Source organism: Amblyomma americanum, chromosome 1, assembly GCF_052857255.1.
Source record: "Amblyomma americanum isolate KBUSLIRL-KWMA chromosome 1, ASM5285725v1, whole genome shotgun sequence".
NCBI lineage: Eukaryota > Metazoa > Arthropoda > Arachnida > Ixodida > Ixodidae > Amblyomma > Amblyomma americanum.
Window position 1 is genome coordinate 281,748,179 of NC_135497.1, and position 16,555 is coordinate 281,764,733.

Here is a 16,555-nt window from a genome sequence, read left to right on the forward strand (position 1 = left end):
GACGCGCGGTGGACCCCGCTCGACGGTAGGGTCGCGACGTGCTCACCGCGCCCCCACTTGTACGCCCCTCACCATTCGGAGCACGCTGCACCTACTCGGGGTGCCTCTACCGAGCTCCTCTTTCGGCTACCGGCTGCTGCGCATCGCTTCTGCGACCCCTCGGCCCGAGCGGGGGAGAGGAAGTGTTGCCCGTTCTCGGCGATTACTCTCGCGAGCTCGCCAACTTCTACCAGCACTGGCACTGCGTTGGCACTCTCCCCACTTCTACTGTCCCTCACCTCTCTTAATTTTTTTGTTACTTTTCGTAAGCTGCTGAAACCGGCGCTGCAGTGTCTTGTTTGTTCGGGTGAGAAGCAGGCCAACTCATCGCTCCGCGAGGGGCGATCCTGAAACGCAACGCTCACTGATATCGTTTCTATTTTTTTTTTTCTAGGTGGTTGCTCTTGCGTCTCTTTTCCTTCCTCCTATGGTTCCCTCTTGCATCGTTCCTCAAGCAAGCATGAGTGTGCGCGCGTATCCCTCCTCCTGCTTCGTGCGCCTTCTACTCTGACGTCCCCAAAAGTACGCGACTTGCGCAAGTTAAGACAACAAAGTTATCTGACAGCGCTGCTAGCCGAGCGAGAAAAGAGAACGGAAAACAGAAAGACGCAATCGGCTTTCGGGGACGCAACAGCGGGCAGGGGAAGAGCACCTCCGCGTAGCGCCGCGGATGTGAGCCGCGATGTGCTGTTATACGCTCGCACGGCGACAGGTCGCGCTCGAGAGCTTTTCTGTCACGCGTTCGTTTCGACATCGGTCGGCGTCGTTTGCCGTATCCCGGGATTAGGCACCGAAACCGGCGCGATAAAAGTGCGCGGCTCAGGCAGTGTCCATCCGTATTATCTTCTGGAGGTGTGAGCTTCAAGAAGTCTGGAACCCTGTGTACCTTGTGAAGCGCCAATAGCAAGCGGGGTGGACGGGGGCTGAGAGAAAAAAAAAAGAATTGAAGAGGAAATGGCGCACAATATGTAACAGCGAAAAAGGTTTTGCTGTCCCGATCGCGAGTCTGGGAGTCCAACGGTAAGTTCATGGCACGGTCGCCTCTTCCAGTCTGTGGGTGCCGACGTGAGACGCTTATGAAACACGCGGCAGGAATGAGCGCACTAAAGGAGCGACGGCCCACTGAGAAGACCCTCAAAGGATGCTTTTGAACGACGCGCCGAAATGTTGCTCTCAGCCTTTTTCTTTCTTGTTTTGTTTTAACGCCTCACGAACCGAGACTTTTCGTTTTGCTCACTGCAGCTTTCCTCTTCCTGAGTGCGTAACGGCAGCCCCAACCCGTCTACAACGACGGCACGGGGCGGCACACGAAAAGCGACGAGGAAGCAAAAGAGAATTATTTCAGCCACAGCTTGCCGCCTATCATTTATACTGTTTGTTTTTCTTTTCTTGCAGAATATGAGCAGAAAAGGGGTTGCGCTCCCGATTTTATGACGCCCATTGGAAAGTTCCTTCCAGCGTTCGTTCAGTCGATTTGGTTTTATGCCTCACCCGCGTTAACCTTCTTAACTCAATGTCTGAACATAAGTCTGTACCTTTTTGAGTCGCACCTAAATAAGGAACACGCGCAACTACGAACAAAGTACACAAGCCCTGTGACCATTCGGTGGATATGCCCCCTGAAAGAAAAGCGTTATGTTGCAAAGTGCGATGAAAGTTTATTTCGGAAGAAACTCAAGGAGAGAGAGAGAGAGAGAAATCACGAAAGAGGGATAAGGACCACCAATATTCGTATTAGGTCAGAAAATTTCAATATGTGTTGCCAGTGAGCAGCAAGCTCCTTACGAATTTCTCGTTATTTCAATCTTATCTAGTACTCTACACAGTAACCGATAGCAATAAACTTTTACTGCCAAAAAAAGTGTGTTAGAAGCGGTACCAAAAGTGCCCACGATATCGTCTTCTCGACCTTAATATTCTAAATATCGCATAAGAAAGTTATCGCTTTTTAGGGCTTCTGCCTCCTCCAGCTGTACATGTCGGCACTCGTACCCGGCATGAGTTTCAAGCTCTAAACTATGCTTTGACCATACTTAACCGATCTTTGTCGTTCGCTTTCGTTACAAATTCATAAAAAGATTAATTCTATTATATTACTTTTCGTTTAGCCTTATGACCCTCGCTTTTTCAATCTATCTGTTTTGGGCGTTGTGGCTGGGGGGTTCTGTGGGCGGAGGACGAAGCGAAGGAGTGCGAGAGGGAAAGAGGAGATGGAGACCGTTGCCCCGTTGCCTGCCTGCCTGCCTGCCTGCCTGCCTGTCTGTCTGTCTGTCTGTCTGTCTGTCTGTCTGTCTGTCTGTCTGTCTGTCTGTCTGTCTGTCTGTCTGTCTGTCTGTCTGTCTGTCTGTCTGTCTGTCTGTCTGTCTGTCTGTCTGTCTGTCTGTCTGTCTGTCTGTCTGTCTGTCTGTCTGTCTGTCTGTCTGTCTGTCTGTCTGTCTGTCTGTCTGTCTGTCTGTCTGTCTGTCTGTCTGTCTGTCTGTCTGTCTGTCTGTCTGTCTGTCTGTCTGTCTGTCTGTCTGTCTGTCTGTCTGTCTGTCTGTCTGTCTCAACACTGCTTTGTGGGAGGCTACCTACCGCGGCAGGCGACAATTTAATTCACGAAATCGAAATGAAATAGGTTTGGCAAATATTAAAGGCGAATTTTAAAACATTAAAATTAAAATCATACCGTTAACGCAGAAATGCCGCGTCACACTTTTGAACGCTGCAGATGTGTGAAATATTTCATTTAAAAAGTTGCAAGATGTCAAAACAAACAACAGATGGCATATTTTCCTCGGCAGTAGCCCTATCGCAAACACTGTTAAATTTTAGTCCGTTTCCTTCACTGTCCCTGCCCTATTGACTCTTCTGCTTCTTTGCCTGCTTATATCCGGACCTTTGGTGCCGCCGTTTACGAACAGCGTAACGGCAATTGCATAAATAAAAAATGAAGAGTCACACTGCGCGGTTTAGGAAATGTTGGCAAGCAAAATGTTCACTGCGAGAGGCGGAAAGTCGGACCCTGCATGGTATTTTCCTCGCCTGGGGGCTCGTAAGGTGTGCACTTGCACAAAGTAGCCGTATTTGAAACCGCGAAGCCGTCAAACAAAACTGTAACCTAGTTGTCTTATGGCACGTTCCGCATGCTTGGTGCAGTCTTTTTGCATGAAACTTCTTGTCGGTTGAGCTCCGCTGCACTACGTTGTCACTAGCAGGCTACGTGTGCTAATGATTGTATGAGCATGTGATGTCAGACTGCGTAAAGCTGCCTTAGTTCTGCGTCATGTAGCATCATTTTTGAAAACTCGGTATTCCACTGGATTAGCTGCTAAAGCGTTTAGCGTTGGTCTGGTAGCACAACCCGGAAATTACAGCTTTGAAGGGGTGAGGAGAAAATTCCTGCTCACACTGCGTTTATATAAAAGCACTGTGTATTGATATACATTAAGAAAGCCAACAGTCAACGAAGCCAAGCAGCATAGGGGATGTTTCTTTAGTGGTTTGAAATTGGTGGTCTTAATCAAGGGGAGATCAATAGTGTAATTATTTTATCGCTTAAAGATAATTGATTAGAAAGCACAAGAAAAAACAACCACTTACCGTCGGTGCGATCCGAACTCAGGACCTGCGAATTTCGCGTCCGGTCCTCTACCAACTCAGCTATGGCGACGGCTGTCCAGTATTCTACTTTCGGGGGTAATTTATGTGTAGTGTAACCGTACCTTGAGAGTGTTCACCAGCGCCACCCTTGTCCATAGCAGCGGACGTAGTACGTCCTGTATTACCACGAGTGTCACTTGAAACGTGATCGAAAGGTGAGGGCGGAAGCTGTGCGAGAACCCTCTCACGCTACCTGTGACGTCAAGACTGCCAGAACCGAGGCACTCGATAAGCACTTGAGCAGACATTAGAAGGGACAAGAGGGGCTCGTTATAACATACTTGAAGGAAGCCAACAGTCAAAGAAACCAAGGAGAATAGGGGATCCCCTATGCTCCTTGGATTCGTTGACTGCTGCCGTCATGTACGCTATAACGAACCCCTCTTTTTCCTTACTATGTATTGAGATGTTATACGAGCCGCACAAGGGAACTCGATGGTATCAGAAGCTTTTAAAATGAGGGTAATTCAGTGACATAATAAATTTAAGACGTTTCGAGTTGATGCAAATCGTCCCTTGTGTCACAAAAAAAGCATGCTAAAAGGCGCTTCTCAATCTAAATAATGCATTATGTGCACTTTTGTTAGTATACGTTACAGAGGGAAGAGCAGCGGAAGGGCTTGGGCAGAATGAATTTCTTGCGAAGCACTGAATACTGCGTTGTAGTCAATACAATGAGCCACAACATCTCTGTACGCATTAGGAATTAGAGACCTCCTGAACAATCGAAATTCAACCTTTGGTACGTTCCACGGTTCACTACAAAGCTGTCGTTGTGGTGTGAACTTATATTCGCGCACGTTCGTTTTTACAATGTTCAGTACATCCCCAAAGGCCAAAAATGTTTGAAGACATTATCCACATTGTTTTTTTGCAGCACGCTTTTTTTTAGGTAAATAGAGATCCTGGCGTGATCAAAGCACGTGATTTGCATGTGGGCCCCGAGGAGTTCGGATACGTTCTTAAGTCAGACATTCGATAAAGTCATATATGCCCGGTTACAAGGGTACGCGCACGTGAACTGTCCGCAGAGAACGTGAGTCGCCAAAAGACGGCCTTCGCTTCAAGAATAAACAAAAATGTATCCACATAAGTTCACGAAAAGACTCCATTGCTTTGGAGTATGCCGTTGCTCTCCTTGAGCGACCAACCACTGTGGATCGAAGCTCGTGGACAGGTTGGTATTGATTAATACAACACAGGACGTTTTGACTTCATTCGTTCTCATGTGAAATGAATTGCGTTCAGTTCTATCTTCTGCTTAACTGCGAGGCCTTACAGGCATCGGAGACAGGCAGTGCTGGGTCACCTTGCAATGGAGTGGTGACTGTTCCTGGGAAGCTCAATTCTGAACTCTGCATGATATCACGTGAGGTAGTAGTGTAGTCAGTACCTAATAGACCCCTTTTGCACCCATCCGTCTTTTGAGAGGAGGGGAGTGCATATTGCAACCGCGAAAAACGACGAGGGACGAAGAGATGAATGCACAAGACACAACGCGGAACTTCAACTGAGGTTTACTGCAAGGAAAACCACATATATACAAGATTCGTAATCACACCTGATAGACAGCAGACACCACCACGTGACACTGGCATGCGGGCGCGCGTGGCACAAGTCAGCATCAAGATAGCTGAATTCCTTCTTGGATAAGTATACGGAAGTGGTGCTTATGCAACGGTCATTTTCTTTTCTAATGCTGTAGGCTTCAAAATTTTCCCTGATAAGCTGGGTCGGTAATTTTTTCAGGACAATTGTGTCTCGGAACCTGGGCGTGCAGTTACGGCAATGGCGACAATGTTTCGCCAGTTCACCGCCCCCGCCAATGATTCAACGGCTGCGCGGTGCTCCTGAAGTCTAACATTCAGGCAACGTCCAGTTTGCCCTATCTAACAATTCCCACATGTGAGGGGTATTCGGTACACCACCCCTGTATTGCAGGGAACGAACCTATCTACGTGCTTAGTGCGGCACCCGTACTTTTTTCCATTTCCCTGCACCATATTGCACATGCCTGAAAGCTTCTTGGGCGCCGTGAAGCCGGCGCGCTGCCGAAGCGACTGTATCAAGTTTAGATAATGATTCACCTCAGCAACAAGGGTCCTGAGAAAATGGATTTATAAACCAAGTAATTCAAGCCAAGAAGGAGGTCCCGGTTCATTGTTTAAAAAACGTGCTCGTTATTAGCCTCTGGTATTCAGACTGATTTTAAGTCGAACCTTGGCTGCACCGTTCGCTTTCACTACCTTATGAGTGTAGTCCTCTTTCCCCCAAAACACCCAACATCTGTGCGTGTGCGAGAGTGCGTATGTGTGCGTGCGTGTGCGCGCACGCATGTGTGTATCTTTGTGTGTCTGTGTACGTGCGTGTGTGTGTGTATGTGTGTGGCGGTGTGTGTATGCGTGTCTGTGTGTACGTTCGTGTGTGTACCTATGTGTGTACGTGCGTGCGTGCGTGTGCGTATGTGTGCGTGCGTGATTGTGTGTCTGTTTGTGCGTGCGTAAGTGTGTGTATATGCGTGTGTACGTGCGTGCGTGCGTATATGTCTGTGTGAGTGCGTACGTCTATGTGTGTGTGTGTCTGTGTGTGTACGTGCGTGCGTGCGTGTGTGTGTGCGTGTGTGTGTGTGTGTATCTCTGTGTGCCTCTGTGTGCGTACGTGCGTGTATGTATGTGTGTGTGTCTGTGTGTGCGTTCGTGCGTGTTTGTGTATCTGTTTGTACGTGCGTGCGTGTATATGTGTGTGTCTGTGTGTGTACGTGCGTGTCTGTGCGCGTGTGTACGCGCGTGCGTGCGTGAGTGTGTCTGTGTGTGCCTATGAGTGTGTACGTGTTTACTTGTGAGTGTGTGTGTGTGTCTGTCTGTCTGTCTGTATGTGCGTGTGTTTGTGTGTGTACGTGCGTGCGTGTGTGCGTCTGTGTGTGTTTGTGACTTTGTGTACCTGCTTGCATGTGTGTGTGTGTGTGTGTGTGTGTGTGTGTGTGTGTGTGTGTGTGTGTGTGTGTGTGTGTGTGTGTGTGTGTGTGTGTGTGTGTGTGTGTGTGTGTGTGTGTGTGTGTGTGTGTGTGTGTGTGTGTGTGTGTGTGTGTGTGTGTGTGTGTGTGTGTGTGTGTGTGTGTGTGTGTGTGTGTGTGTGTGTGTGTGTGTGTGTGTGTGTGTGTGTGTGTGTGTGTGTGTGTGTGTGTGTGTGTGTGTGTGTGTGTGTGTGTGTGTGTTTGTGTGTTGTGTCTGTGTTTGTGCGCGCGCGCGTGTGCGTGCGTGAGTGCGTGTCTGTGTGTGTGCGTATGTGTGCGTGCGCTTGTGTGTGTGTGTGTGCCTCCCTGTGTGTGTGTGTTAGTCCACTAACCAATTTCAACCCTCCATAAGGCCTGCACCCACCAGAAGGCCACGTACGGGAACGAAAAAACGACGGCGAAATCCAATTCAGAGGCAGAATGGAAAGGCGATCACTGTGAAAGCAAGATGTAGTACAACCAACATGCTGCTAATATAATTTGTCGCGCTGCATCGTATGATCGGCCGAGCATTTTTTATTCCCCTTTGAAGCACACCAGTTGGGATAATTTTCATGTAAGTCCCAGCCTGAGGGCCCCTTGTTGTTTTGCATCTGTCCAAACGGACTGTGAGTACGCATCGTTCACTGTAAGCTGTTCAAGAAAAGAATATCTAATGTACCAACAGGCTGACTACGTCCGTGTAGCGCTGAAGCAGATCTTTGGCTGTGCTTCCAAAACAACCTCGACCTTTCGCTCTCCACCACGGCGAAAAAGTGGGCGAGATAACTGCACCGCATCCCCTTTTCTGTCAAGAGCGCCCACAAGGCAGGGGAGTATAGGCTGCCTAAATAACACGGGCACACACCGCGCATTCCATCGAGTGCTCTCTACAAATTCTATACGAGGCCCACGTGTATCAAGTGTTGGCAGATTCTCGAGAGTGCCGCATGTCGAATAGAATTCTCGGTGGCCGGCACAACGATGCAACGCCTTTCGTTTACGACATACGACGGCGACGGCAACACTAATTTCATCAACGTCATCAGCCTGACTGACTCACTGCAGGGCAAAGGCCTCTCTCATATATCTCTCCAATAAACCCGAGTGCCAACTGCGGCCATCTTATTTGTGCAAACTCCAGTACGTTACGCTTAACCCTTAGCCCATTACCCTTAACGCTTTTTACCTTCCAGAAAACAACCAGGCTGCTCTTACTACACCCGGCACTGTCTGGAGACTTATTACCACCCGTAGGAGGATAGCGATGGTTCAGGTTCGCATCACACAAGTTGTCCTCGCAGCCCGCGCGGTCTTTACGCAGTAAAGGCAACGTGATTACCTTGGCAAAGACGGTAGCTCACCTTTAATACTGCCAAGTGCTTGGTAGCTCCTGCATATAGCATTTTTGTTGTATAGGGGCAGCATCTCCGATAGCAGCGTGCTATACCGGCCCATTGTTCGGGACGAGCTACCGCCACGGCGCCTGTGGCAGAATGCGTTCACAGCACGCTTCGCTCTTCTCGTCCAAAGTACTCTGACGTGCTTCTGTAATTGATCCGCCTGTTTTGCTAATTGCGATAAGCTCGTCAGCCGTGAAAATGCACTCACGGAGAAAGCGTTGAAGCCTGTGCCGTACCTTTAATTCCGATGATACTACAGGGGGCGTTCAACGATTTCTGTGCCCAACAAAGAAGAAAGCATTGTTGGCCCCGGAACAAATTCTTATTTTGCAACCTAGCCCACCAGCACCCTCCATCCCCGAACGTCGACAAGTTTACGCGTCAGTTTTAAAGTTTTCTGAACGCCGAAAAGAAGAAACTATCGTCGGAAACTGTGGTTTCCCCCTCTTTGATTATATCACTGTCGAGAACTCGGTAGTGCTTCTTCAAATGTCGAAACAGAAGTAAGTCACAAGCTGCAATTTCCGTACAGGGGCCCTTCGTGGCTTCGAACCCGCAGTTCCGCGCAGCGTCTTGTGCAACGCCGTGACGTGTAGGCTAGGGTGCTATTATACAGCAGTAGTTGAATTTTGCACAATTTTCCTCGGTAGTTTTCTCTGATTACCTGCCGCATCCGAAGAAGCCCTGTTATTGTTCTTTTAGCTGGCAAGTAACCAACGTGCAGGAGGCCATCATCACCCTCAAAAATTAACAGGCGGCCACCAAATATGTTGCTAACTTCAGCGCTATCTGGACGCCCCTCAGCCCCGAATCCATCTGGTGCTACTGATTCATTCGGTTTTTAAGCCACACCTGCCACATGAATTTTCAGTATATTTTAGAATATGTCGCATATCGAACATGCAAAGCCGAACGGGTTGTGTTTGAAGTGACGCTCAAACGGCCGAGTTGCACCATCGTGGTTTGCCTGTCTCTTACATCTGGCTGGTCCGGGTTCGCGAGCGCGCACTTCCTGATCCGGGTGCCGCTGTCCCCTCTTCTGTGCGGGCAGGACGACTTTAATTTCATTCCTTTTTCTTCGCCCACTCTAAAGTACGTCCCATCTTCTCAGAACACTAAGCTCGCACGTCCGGATCCTCTCGCCGTTTTCGCTCCTGCACGTGGGCGCACGACTCGGATCTTGTCGTCGTTGTCGTCGTTTGCACTCGCGGTAACGGCGACATTCGCGGGCTTCTTATTCCGGGTATACCGCGTCCCGGGCGACTGAGTGATGGCGCGCTCACGAGGCGTGAGCCGTGTTCATGGTAGAAAACAACAAGATGGGCGAACAGCAGACGGGGCAATAAGCGCTGACGCATTCCGCTCCTTTCCTTGCTAGCGTTCGTCCATCGCGCTGTTTCCCGCCATGAATCCGTAACAACTTCCCCAGCTTTCTTCGTTAGCCGCGAGCTACGCAATGTTGGCGCACTCCCTCAGGGCGGCGCGGCGACTGTTGCGGCGTGCACTAAATAAATGTTCACGACGCGGACCCAGCGTCGCGCTTACAGAGCGCAATAGGACTCCCGCTACGATTTATCATGCTGAGGCTGTTTAGAATTTTATGGATGGAGGGGAATTCTTGCGCCTCCAGGCCAGCCTGTTCTCGGGATCCCAGTTTTTAACCCCAGTCTCCAACCGCACCGAAAAACAGCCCTTACCAGTGTTCATCGTGTAGCGAACATCTCGTGAAAGCACTCCGTTTCATTTTTCTTATACTGCAGGTCTTAACATTTTGGTCACCCGACAAGAGCGCACTACTGACGTGCCCAAATGTGCGTGAAAATTTTTTACCGCGGATCTAGTACTAATGCGCATTTTTGTGGCTACCTCAAGAACCGTCATCTTTGCAATTATTTAACTTTTCATGCTTAATACATCTTTCACTTTGCGACATGCTTCCTCACTGGTGACTTGAACTGGTCGATCGACCCACGGGTTGCCTTCCAAAGATTCCTTGCCTTAGCCAATCAAAGCTGCTCACCTTTCGACAGTCGCATGTGGAGGCGCACGGCCCGTGTAGACATTCAGCATGCGCCTATGAATAATATTTGAAGCCGTTGTCTCGATCACGGCAGGATGCATGAGCCAAATGTTGCTTCAGCCATTGCACCGAGCGACCTTTAACATGATGCGATGCGAGATTGAATGGCCACGCTACTCGCAATGATTACTCTGAAGCATAATGCATTATTTATTTATTGATCTGTTTATTTATTTATTTTCCAACACTGTCCACCGCTAAAGGCCGTTGCAGGATAGAGGGCAGAAAACACACTTCTTTCGGATGAACAAGCAAAGGTTGTGAGAAAAAAGAACGAGATTACAACACAAACAACAATACAAATAATAATGAACGCAGGACTAGAATACTGTCAGATTATTTCATCATGCATAGGCCTAGATCTTACTGAACGCCTCGAGCTGCATACCCACTGAGGCGGCGCGCTTTGTTGCCGAAGTTGCAAGGATGAGCCGATGCCGGAACGTAATAAAAAAAATTCTTTAAACTGGCCCACCCTTTCAGTTAGTGATTTAGAGGTCGCTGTGGCTTGAATCATAATCTTGTGGGCCTGGTACAAGGAGTCAAATTCGGCCGCAACGTACGCGACTTCGTCAAAATCTGCGGTTAGCTTGGGCACATCGCGGCTGAGGCGAAAGGAAAAGTTTTGCACATTAGCCGCGTCCGTCTACTAAGCCTTTGGGAAGCCCAGCACTGGATGTCCGGGGGCGTGCCAAAATCAAGGGCGATCTAGCCTCAGCAGGAGGAACCGTCACCGGAGGGGGGGGGGGGGGGGGGGGGGAGAGACTGTCGTCCACCTTGTTAGACAGTGCGTCTGCCTGATAAATGGATGCGGGCAAGAACGGCCCAACGCATACGTCCGTGTATGTGTGTGCGTGGAAATATAGCAGCGTGTTTCATTTCCACAAAAGAAAGCTTTTTAAATAAGTATGCCTATTAGCCAATTTGCAACGTCGGGCACACACGACCCTTCTGCGGCGTCAACACTTCCCTGACCACGTTGTCTGTATTTATCATCGACACATCGAAAGCAACAGACCAACAGCACATCCCTCTGGACATGCACATCCCTATTGAAAAATGTGCACAGGTTTGAATAGGAGACAAATAGGATTGGCACATTTCGTTTAATATTATAGGATGAAGCTTCCAAAGCGATTCAGCCTTTGAGTGACTCTTTAGTGGAGGGCTCCGTATAACTACTATTACCCGTGGTTAATTGCCGTGCACTTGCATCACACAGTGCATGCAAGTCGTGGGTTCGAATCCGCCCACTACGGTAGCACTTCGATGGAGGAAAATGTGAAAATTCCGTGTACTGTGCATTGTTAGTGCCCGTTAAGAACTCCAGGCGGTCGAAATTATCCGGAGCCCACCACTACGGCGTCCCTCATAGACTGAGCCGCTTTGGGACGTCCATCCTATAAAGCCAAACCAAATGTGCCATAATCCTATTTGCTGACCCGTTCAAACCTATATACATTTTTCAATAGCTCTGCAGAGCTATTCCTCTCAGCCTTTTAGTGACACCGCGGACAAATATCATCCCGACACGCACACTGCAAGCGTTAGCGCATCTGCAGCGGCGGTACCTTCTGCCAGATTACAACCGAAGAAGCAATGCTGGCGGTCGCGTCACGCGCTCACGAGTATTGCAGCAATAGTTGAGTGAGGGACTCGGCGTTGACATGTGTAGGAACCGAAGACTGCTGCCCAAGGAGCACTCGATTCCTAAGCCGTAATTAAGGGTCACGTTGAGCAAAAAAGAAAATAAAAGATCCTCGCCCGGGCACACTAGACGACCGTGAAGAATGCGACTTGAGTTTCATTCCCGCGCAATCAGCCAGCCCGTTCTCGAACCCTTGTTCCGGTTACGTGAAGCAGGGTGCATATTTGAGAAAACATGCCGCACGAATCCATCTGCGCCTCCCATTTCTCGAATCCTTCTGCAACGTACCCTCGCTTTTCTGAACCGCTCGCTTCAAAATAAGCTCGTCGCTCGCTGGAAATTATAGCACGTATAGTCCGTCGAAGCCTTATTCGAAGCACGCACGCCAAAGCTCTCAGCCTGATCGGTGCACTGCGCTGCGTCGACTCCACGTAAACATCTGCGCACAGACATATTTGCTCTCGGATTGCGCCTCGTTTTGCAACCTAGCGGCAAAGGAAAAATCACATTGCCGGCTGTTTCCAATTTCTTGCTGCCTCCTTTTCTTTCCCAGCCCGCTCATTCCGGTGCGTGCCCCTGCAGGAGCGCGGTGGTCCTCGGCCGTAATGCATTTGATCTCGCGAGGCGATAAGTAGACGAAATGAGCTTCCCGGTGCTTCTGTTTGCCGAAGCCGATGCGCTCCGATGGTTCTTTTAGTCTCACTGCAGCATCAAATAAGGTGCCAGTCCCAGGCGTTGAGAAGAAAGAGCGAATTGCCGCGCGTACAGCGTGCCATAGCGATCAATGAGATACCGGCTGTTTTGATGGGAAGCCGGTGACGTGCTGAGGTAGTTATTTCACGTTCTCTGGCACGTTTTTCTGTTAAAAGGGTTGCGTTTTCATTGTGGCTCTCTTTTATTTATATGTTGAAAAGACCTCCAAGGAAAGAGAAAATAAAGCTTTTCAGAAGGCAGTGCACTCAAGACCGTAGGCACGTATGTTAGTTGGGGCTGAATAATGCTACGGAAATTTATCGAGAATTTTGATTCCGGGCCCTTACTGCAAAGACGCGAGCAGTACAGTTTGTACTCCCAGTCCTTGCCACTTCAGCGTATCACTACATGAATCAAAAGACAGTGCCATATTGTGCTTTCCTGTTTTTCGCCGTGTCTAGGATGCTACGACAAACCTTGCATGCGAGCTTTCAAGAGGGCTAGACGGATAAGCCACAGTAGATGCGCTGAATGGGGCGTCGCTGGTTCCTCTGATAACACTTTTGTGCGCACTCTGCTTAACAATACATTCGCTCCATATTTGTTTCAGCGCTTCCACAGTCTTTTTCTCCGCATTCACAATGGCGCCGTGGTCTTCCCACCCCTTGCCCGGCCACAAGCTTCTGCTGGTCTGCTTTGCGCGGACGCTCGCAACCAGCGCAGGACTTTTGAACTAAGAGGCCCACTCTCGAAAGCGAAACTCCATTGTAATAAGTTCCTTTCCCTCCCTCACACCTAAGGGCAGGGTGCGGAAAAAGAAGAGAACAGAGGTATTTTGTGTCCGTCTTAGTGCTTCACAACCGAAATGTCTGGAGCCTTTCTTCCCTTGTGAAGACGGAACAGTAGTCACTGCCAGCCAAATGGCCTTTCCATGTTACAGCCAAACTGAGCCGTCGTATTGCATTGTATCCGGGTACGTTACACTGCTCGCCCCATCTACATGAACCCTTCTTAGAGCGCGTGAACCATCTGTAAACAACTATTACTACTGCTAGTAGTACCAGTACTTCTACTACTGCTTGTACGACCGGTAATACTAGTAGTATGCTGCACAGCTATTACTAATGGTAGGCCTACTACTACTACTACTACTACTACTACTACTACTACTACTACTACTACTACTACTACTACTACTACTACTACTACTACTACTACTACTACTACCAACAACTACGACGACGACGAAATTCAAGGTCGCTTAGATATTGCGGGAATGTGGCACCATAGATTCCATTTCGATTCGCCTTTGCAGTGGAACATGGCGAAGACATGATTTTAGAAAGTTTTAAGTGTACGGTCATGAGTCATAACAGGGTTAATTGGAGGGATATGGAAGAGGATTTTGTTCTTCAGTGGATGTAGGTAGGCTAATGATGATGGCGATTGTGATTAAGTATCGGCAATTTCCTCGAAATCGGCGGCGCGAACTAGTTTAAGAGGTATCGGCGCGGGGAACCGCGTCGGTTGCTCCGTTGCCGTAGTTTGGCTCATGGTTTATGGAGGTTTAACGTCCTGAAGCGACCCAGGCTATGAGGAATGCCGTAGTGAAGGGCTCCGGAAATATCGACTACCTGGGGATCTTTAGCATGCACTGACATCGCAGAGCACACGGGCCTCTAGAATTTCGCCTCCATCGAAATTCGACCACCGTGGCCGGGATCGAACCCGCGTCTTTCGGGCCGGCAGCCGAGCCCCATAACCACTGAGCCACCGCGGCGGCATTTGCATTAGTGGCTCGCCGGCGCATTCGGACGTTGCTGTTTTGCTGTAAATATATTTATTGGGAGCGCTGTTACATTGATATGTGCAAGATAAGGAGATAGAAGAGCCGCTGCCAACTGCGGGATTTTTGTGCTTCCGGCAATAAAAAGAGAGCATGCGAACAAGAGGTTTGCACTCTCCAGTGAAACGGTGGCAGGACCTTGACAGCATGCTTCTTGTCAGATGTCAGACGTTCAGCCTATATGTCTAAAAACATAATTTTCCCGGACTAAAGGGGCCGAAGCAAATACTAGACGCTATGTGTAAAAAAAAAAAAAAATATCGCCGAGCCCACATTACTAACTGGCGTATATCAAGCGCGAAGAGCTTTGTGCGACTGCGTCTCTAACTGCACGCCTTATTACGGCATTTTAGCACGGTTATTTCTTATCCACGCAAGGGGTGATTTAATGGCATCATTCTAATTCCTTATCATTCTGATTATTTTTGAACTTCGATTGCCCAATGCACTCGCTGTCGCTGGAATAAGTCAGGCATACGGCAGTATGACAGGATTCGAGTCAAACTGAAAGAGGTTAATTGTCGCATATTGGCCTTGCATTAATTACATGCCTTACATTCTCTGCATACGAACAAACTGACGGCACAAGGTGCGATTGGCTGCTGCGAGAAAACAGTGCGCGGAAAAAGGCGACGTCATTGGTCTCGCTTCCCATTTGTATACACTTACGATTAGAAATCGACGCCCATTTTTTTCATGAGCACGAAAAAAGACAAAAGGGCGTGGCTTTGTCAGTGACAGTGACTGCCAAACTTTTGTAGCTTGTTTTGTGTGAAGCAGCATTCCAAATTGACATGACAATCACTGGGCCTTACTTACCTTATCTGCTGGTTTTGTCATTCACCCGCTTTACAAGATTCTTCATCGTCGATGTCATTGATTTTAAATTCCAAAGCGCGAGTGGACCGCCCACTGCTCGATCTTCAAACCGGCAGTTTTCTAACGTCAGGCAGCGATTTCTTCGTTTTTTCTCGTTTATTTCTTTGTACCCTCGAGAACAGAGAATGTTTTACTGACACATGGTCGCTTGCATCGCAAAAAAGCGCAAGTTTATGATGAAATTTTAAAACAAGCGCGATTCCACATAGGCTGACCCCGGGAACAATCTTCCGTAGCGTCGCCATTTTGGGTCAGTTCAGGCGGCCCCTGATAGGCCGTGGAAATCGATGGTCGCGGGGCATTATACTTGACAGTCCGGCGCCGAAGATTTCACTAACAGTCGGCAACACACAGGACTCTTTCTTTCTACCTGATACACACTAATTACCCTCATAAATATTGGTCTACTTATATGCCCTCATTGATACGCAGTGTAACCGGTGGAATTGCATCACAGTACAGAAGTTGCTTTGCCTGTGCGCTCAAACACAGCAATGGCTTCCCTCTTCTTTCGTGTACTTTTTGGTCCAGGACAATGTAGAAAACGTGTGGCTGGTATGCTCCTGTCGCTTCACAAATGTTTCATGCCCGAAACCCCCTTAATCTACACTTGATAGCAAATGATGTTAGAGTCTGCTGTCCGACTGAAATGTGCGACAGAGTGCGTGGTAAATAAAAAAAGGAAAATACCTGCTGTAAAACATTGTTACGGTATCCTCAACTAGCAGCACACTGTGCTGGTAGTGTATACTAGTATTGTGGGTATGTGAATGCGCGCATCCTTGGCACTCCTCGTCCAGCACTCAAGAGCGTTGGTTCTGCGGCAGTAGCCTTCGTCTTTTGGCCGCGCTGACTGTTACATTAGGCAGCTCTGAGTGAAAACATCTGTTATCTAGTCCTGCGTACCTTTGCACGGTATGCCAGTCTTCGCGCTGCACAGAACTGACAACAGTCCACCGATGGCGTCGCATGTTCTTTTTGTCCGCCCTATCTGCATTGTGCTCCGAGACTACAAACAACTTGCAGTATGTATGCGCGGTAGACGAAAATACGACCTAAGAGTTTCACACCCACACATACTTGAAGGGTCTCCCGGCTGACGCACTAGAAATGTGAAGTACAATGCATAATCAAGCCACTCCAGTCATCCATAGCCAACTTTGTCTTATGATTTTGGTTCGTGCTGGAAAACAGCGTTAGTGAAATTCTTTCTTCACTACCAATTTTGCTTGGAATATGGGCACCAACTTGCGGCTGTTTCTTTCTCTTTCCCTTTCCCTGTGTGCGTGATATGCGGTTCCAGGAACGAAGGCCGATATCTGTCGCTCTAGCC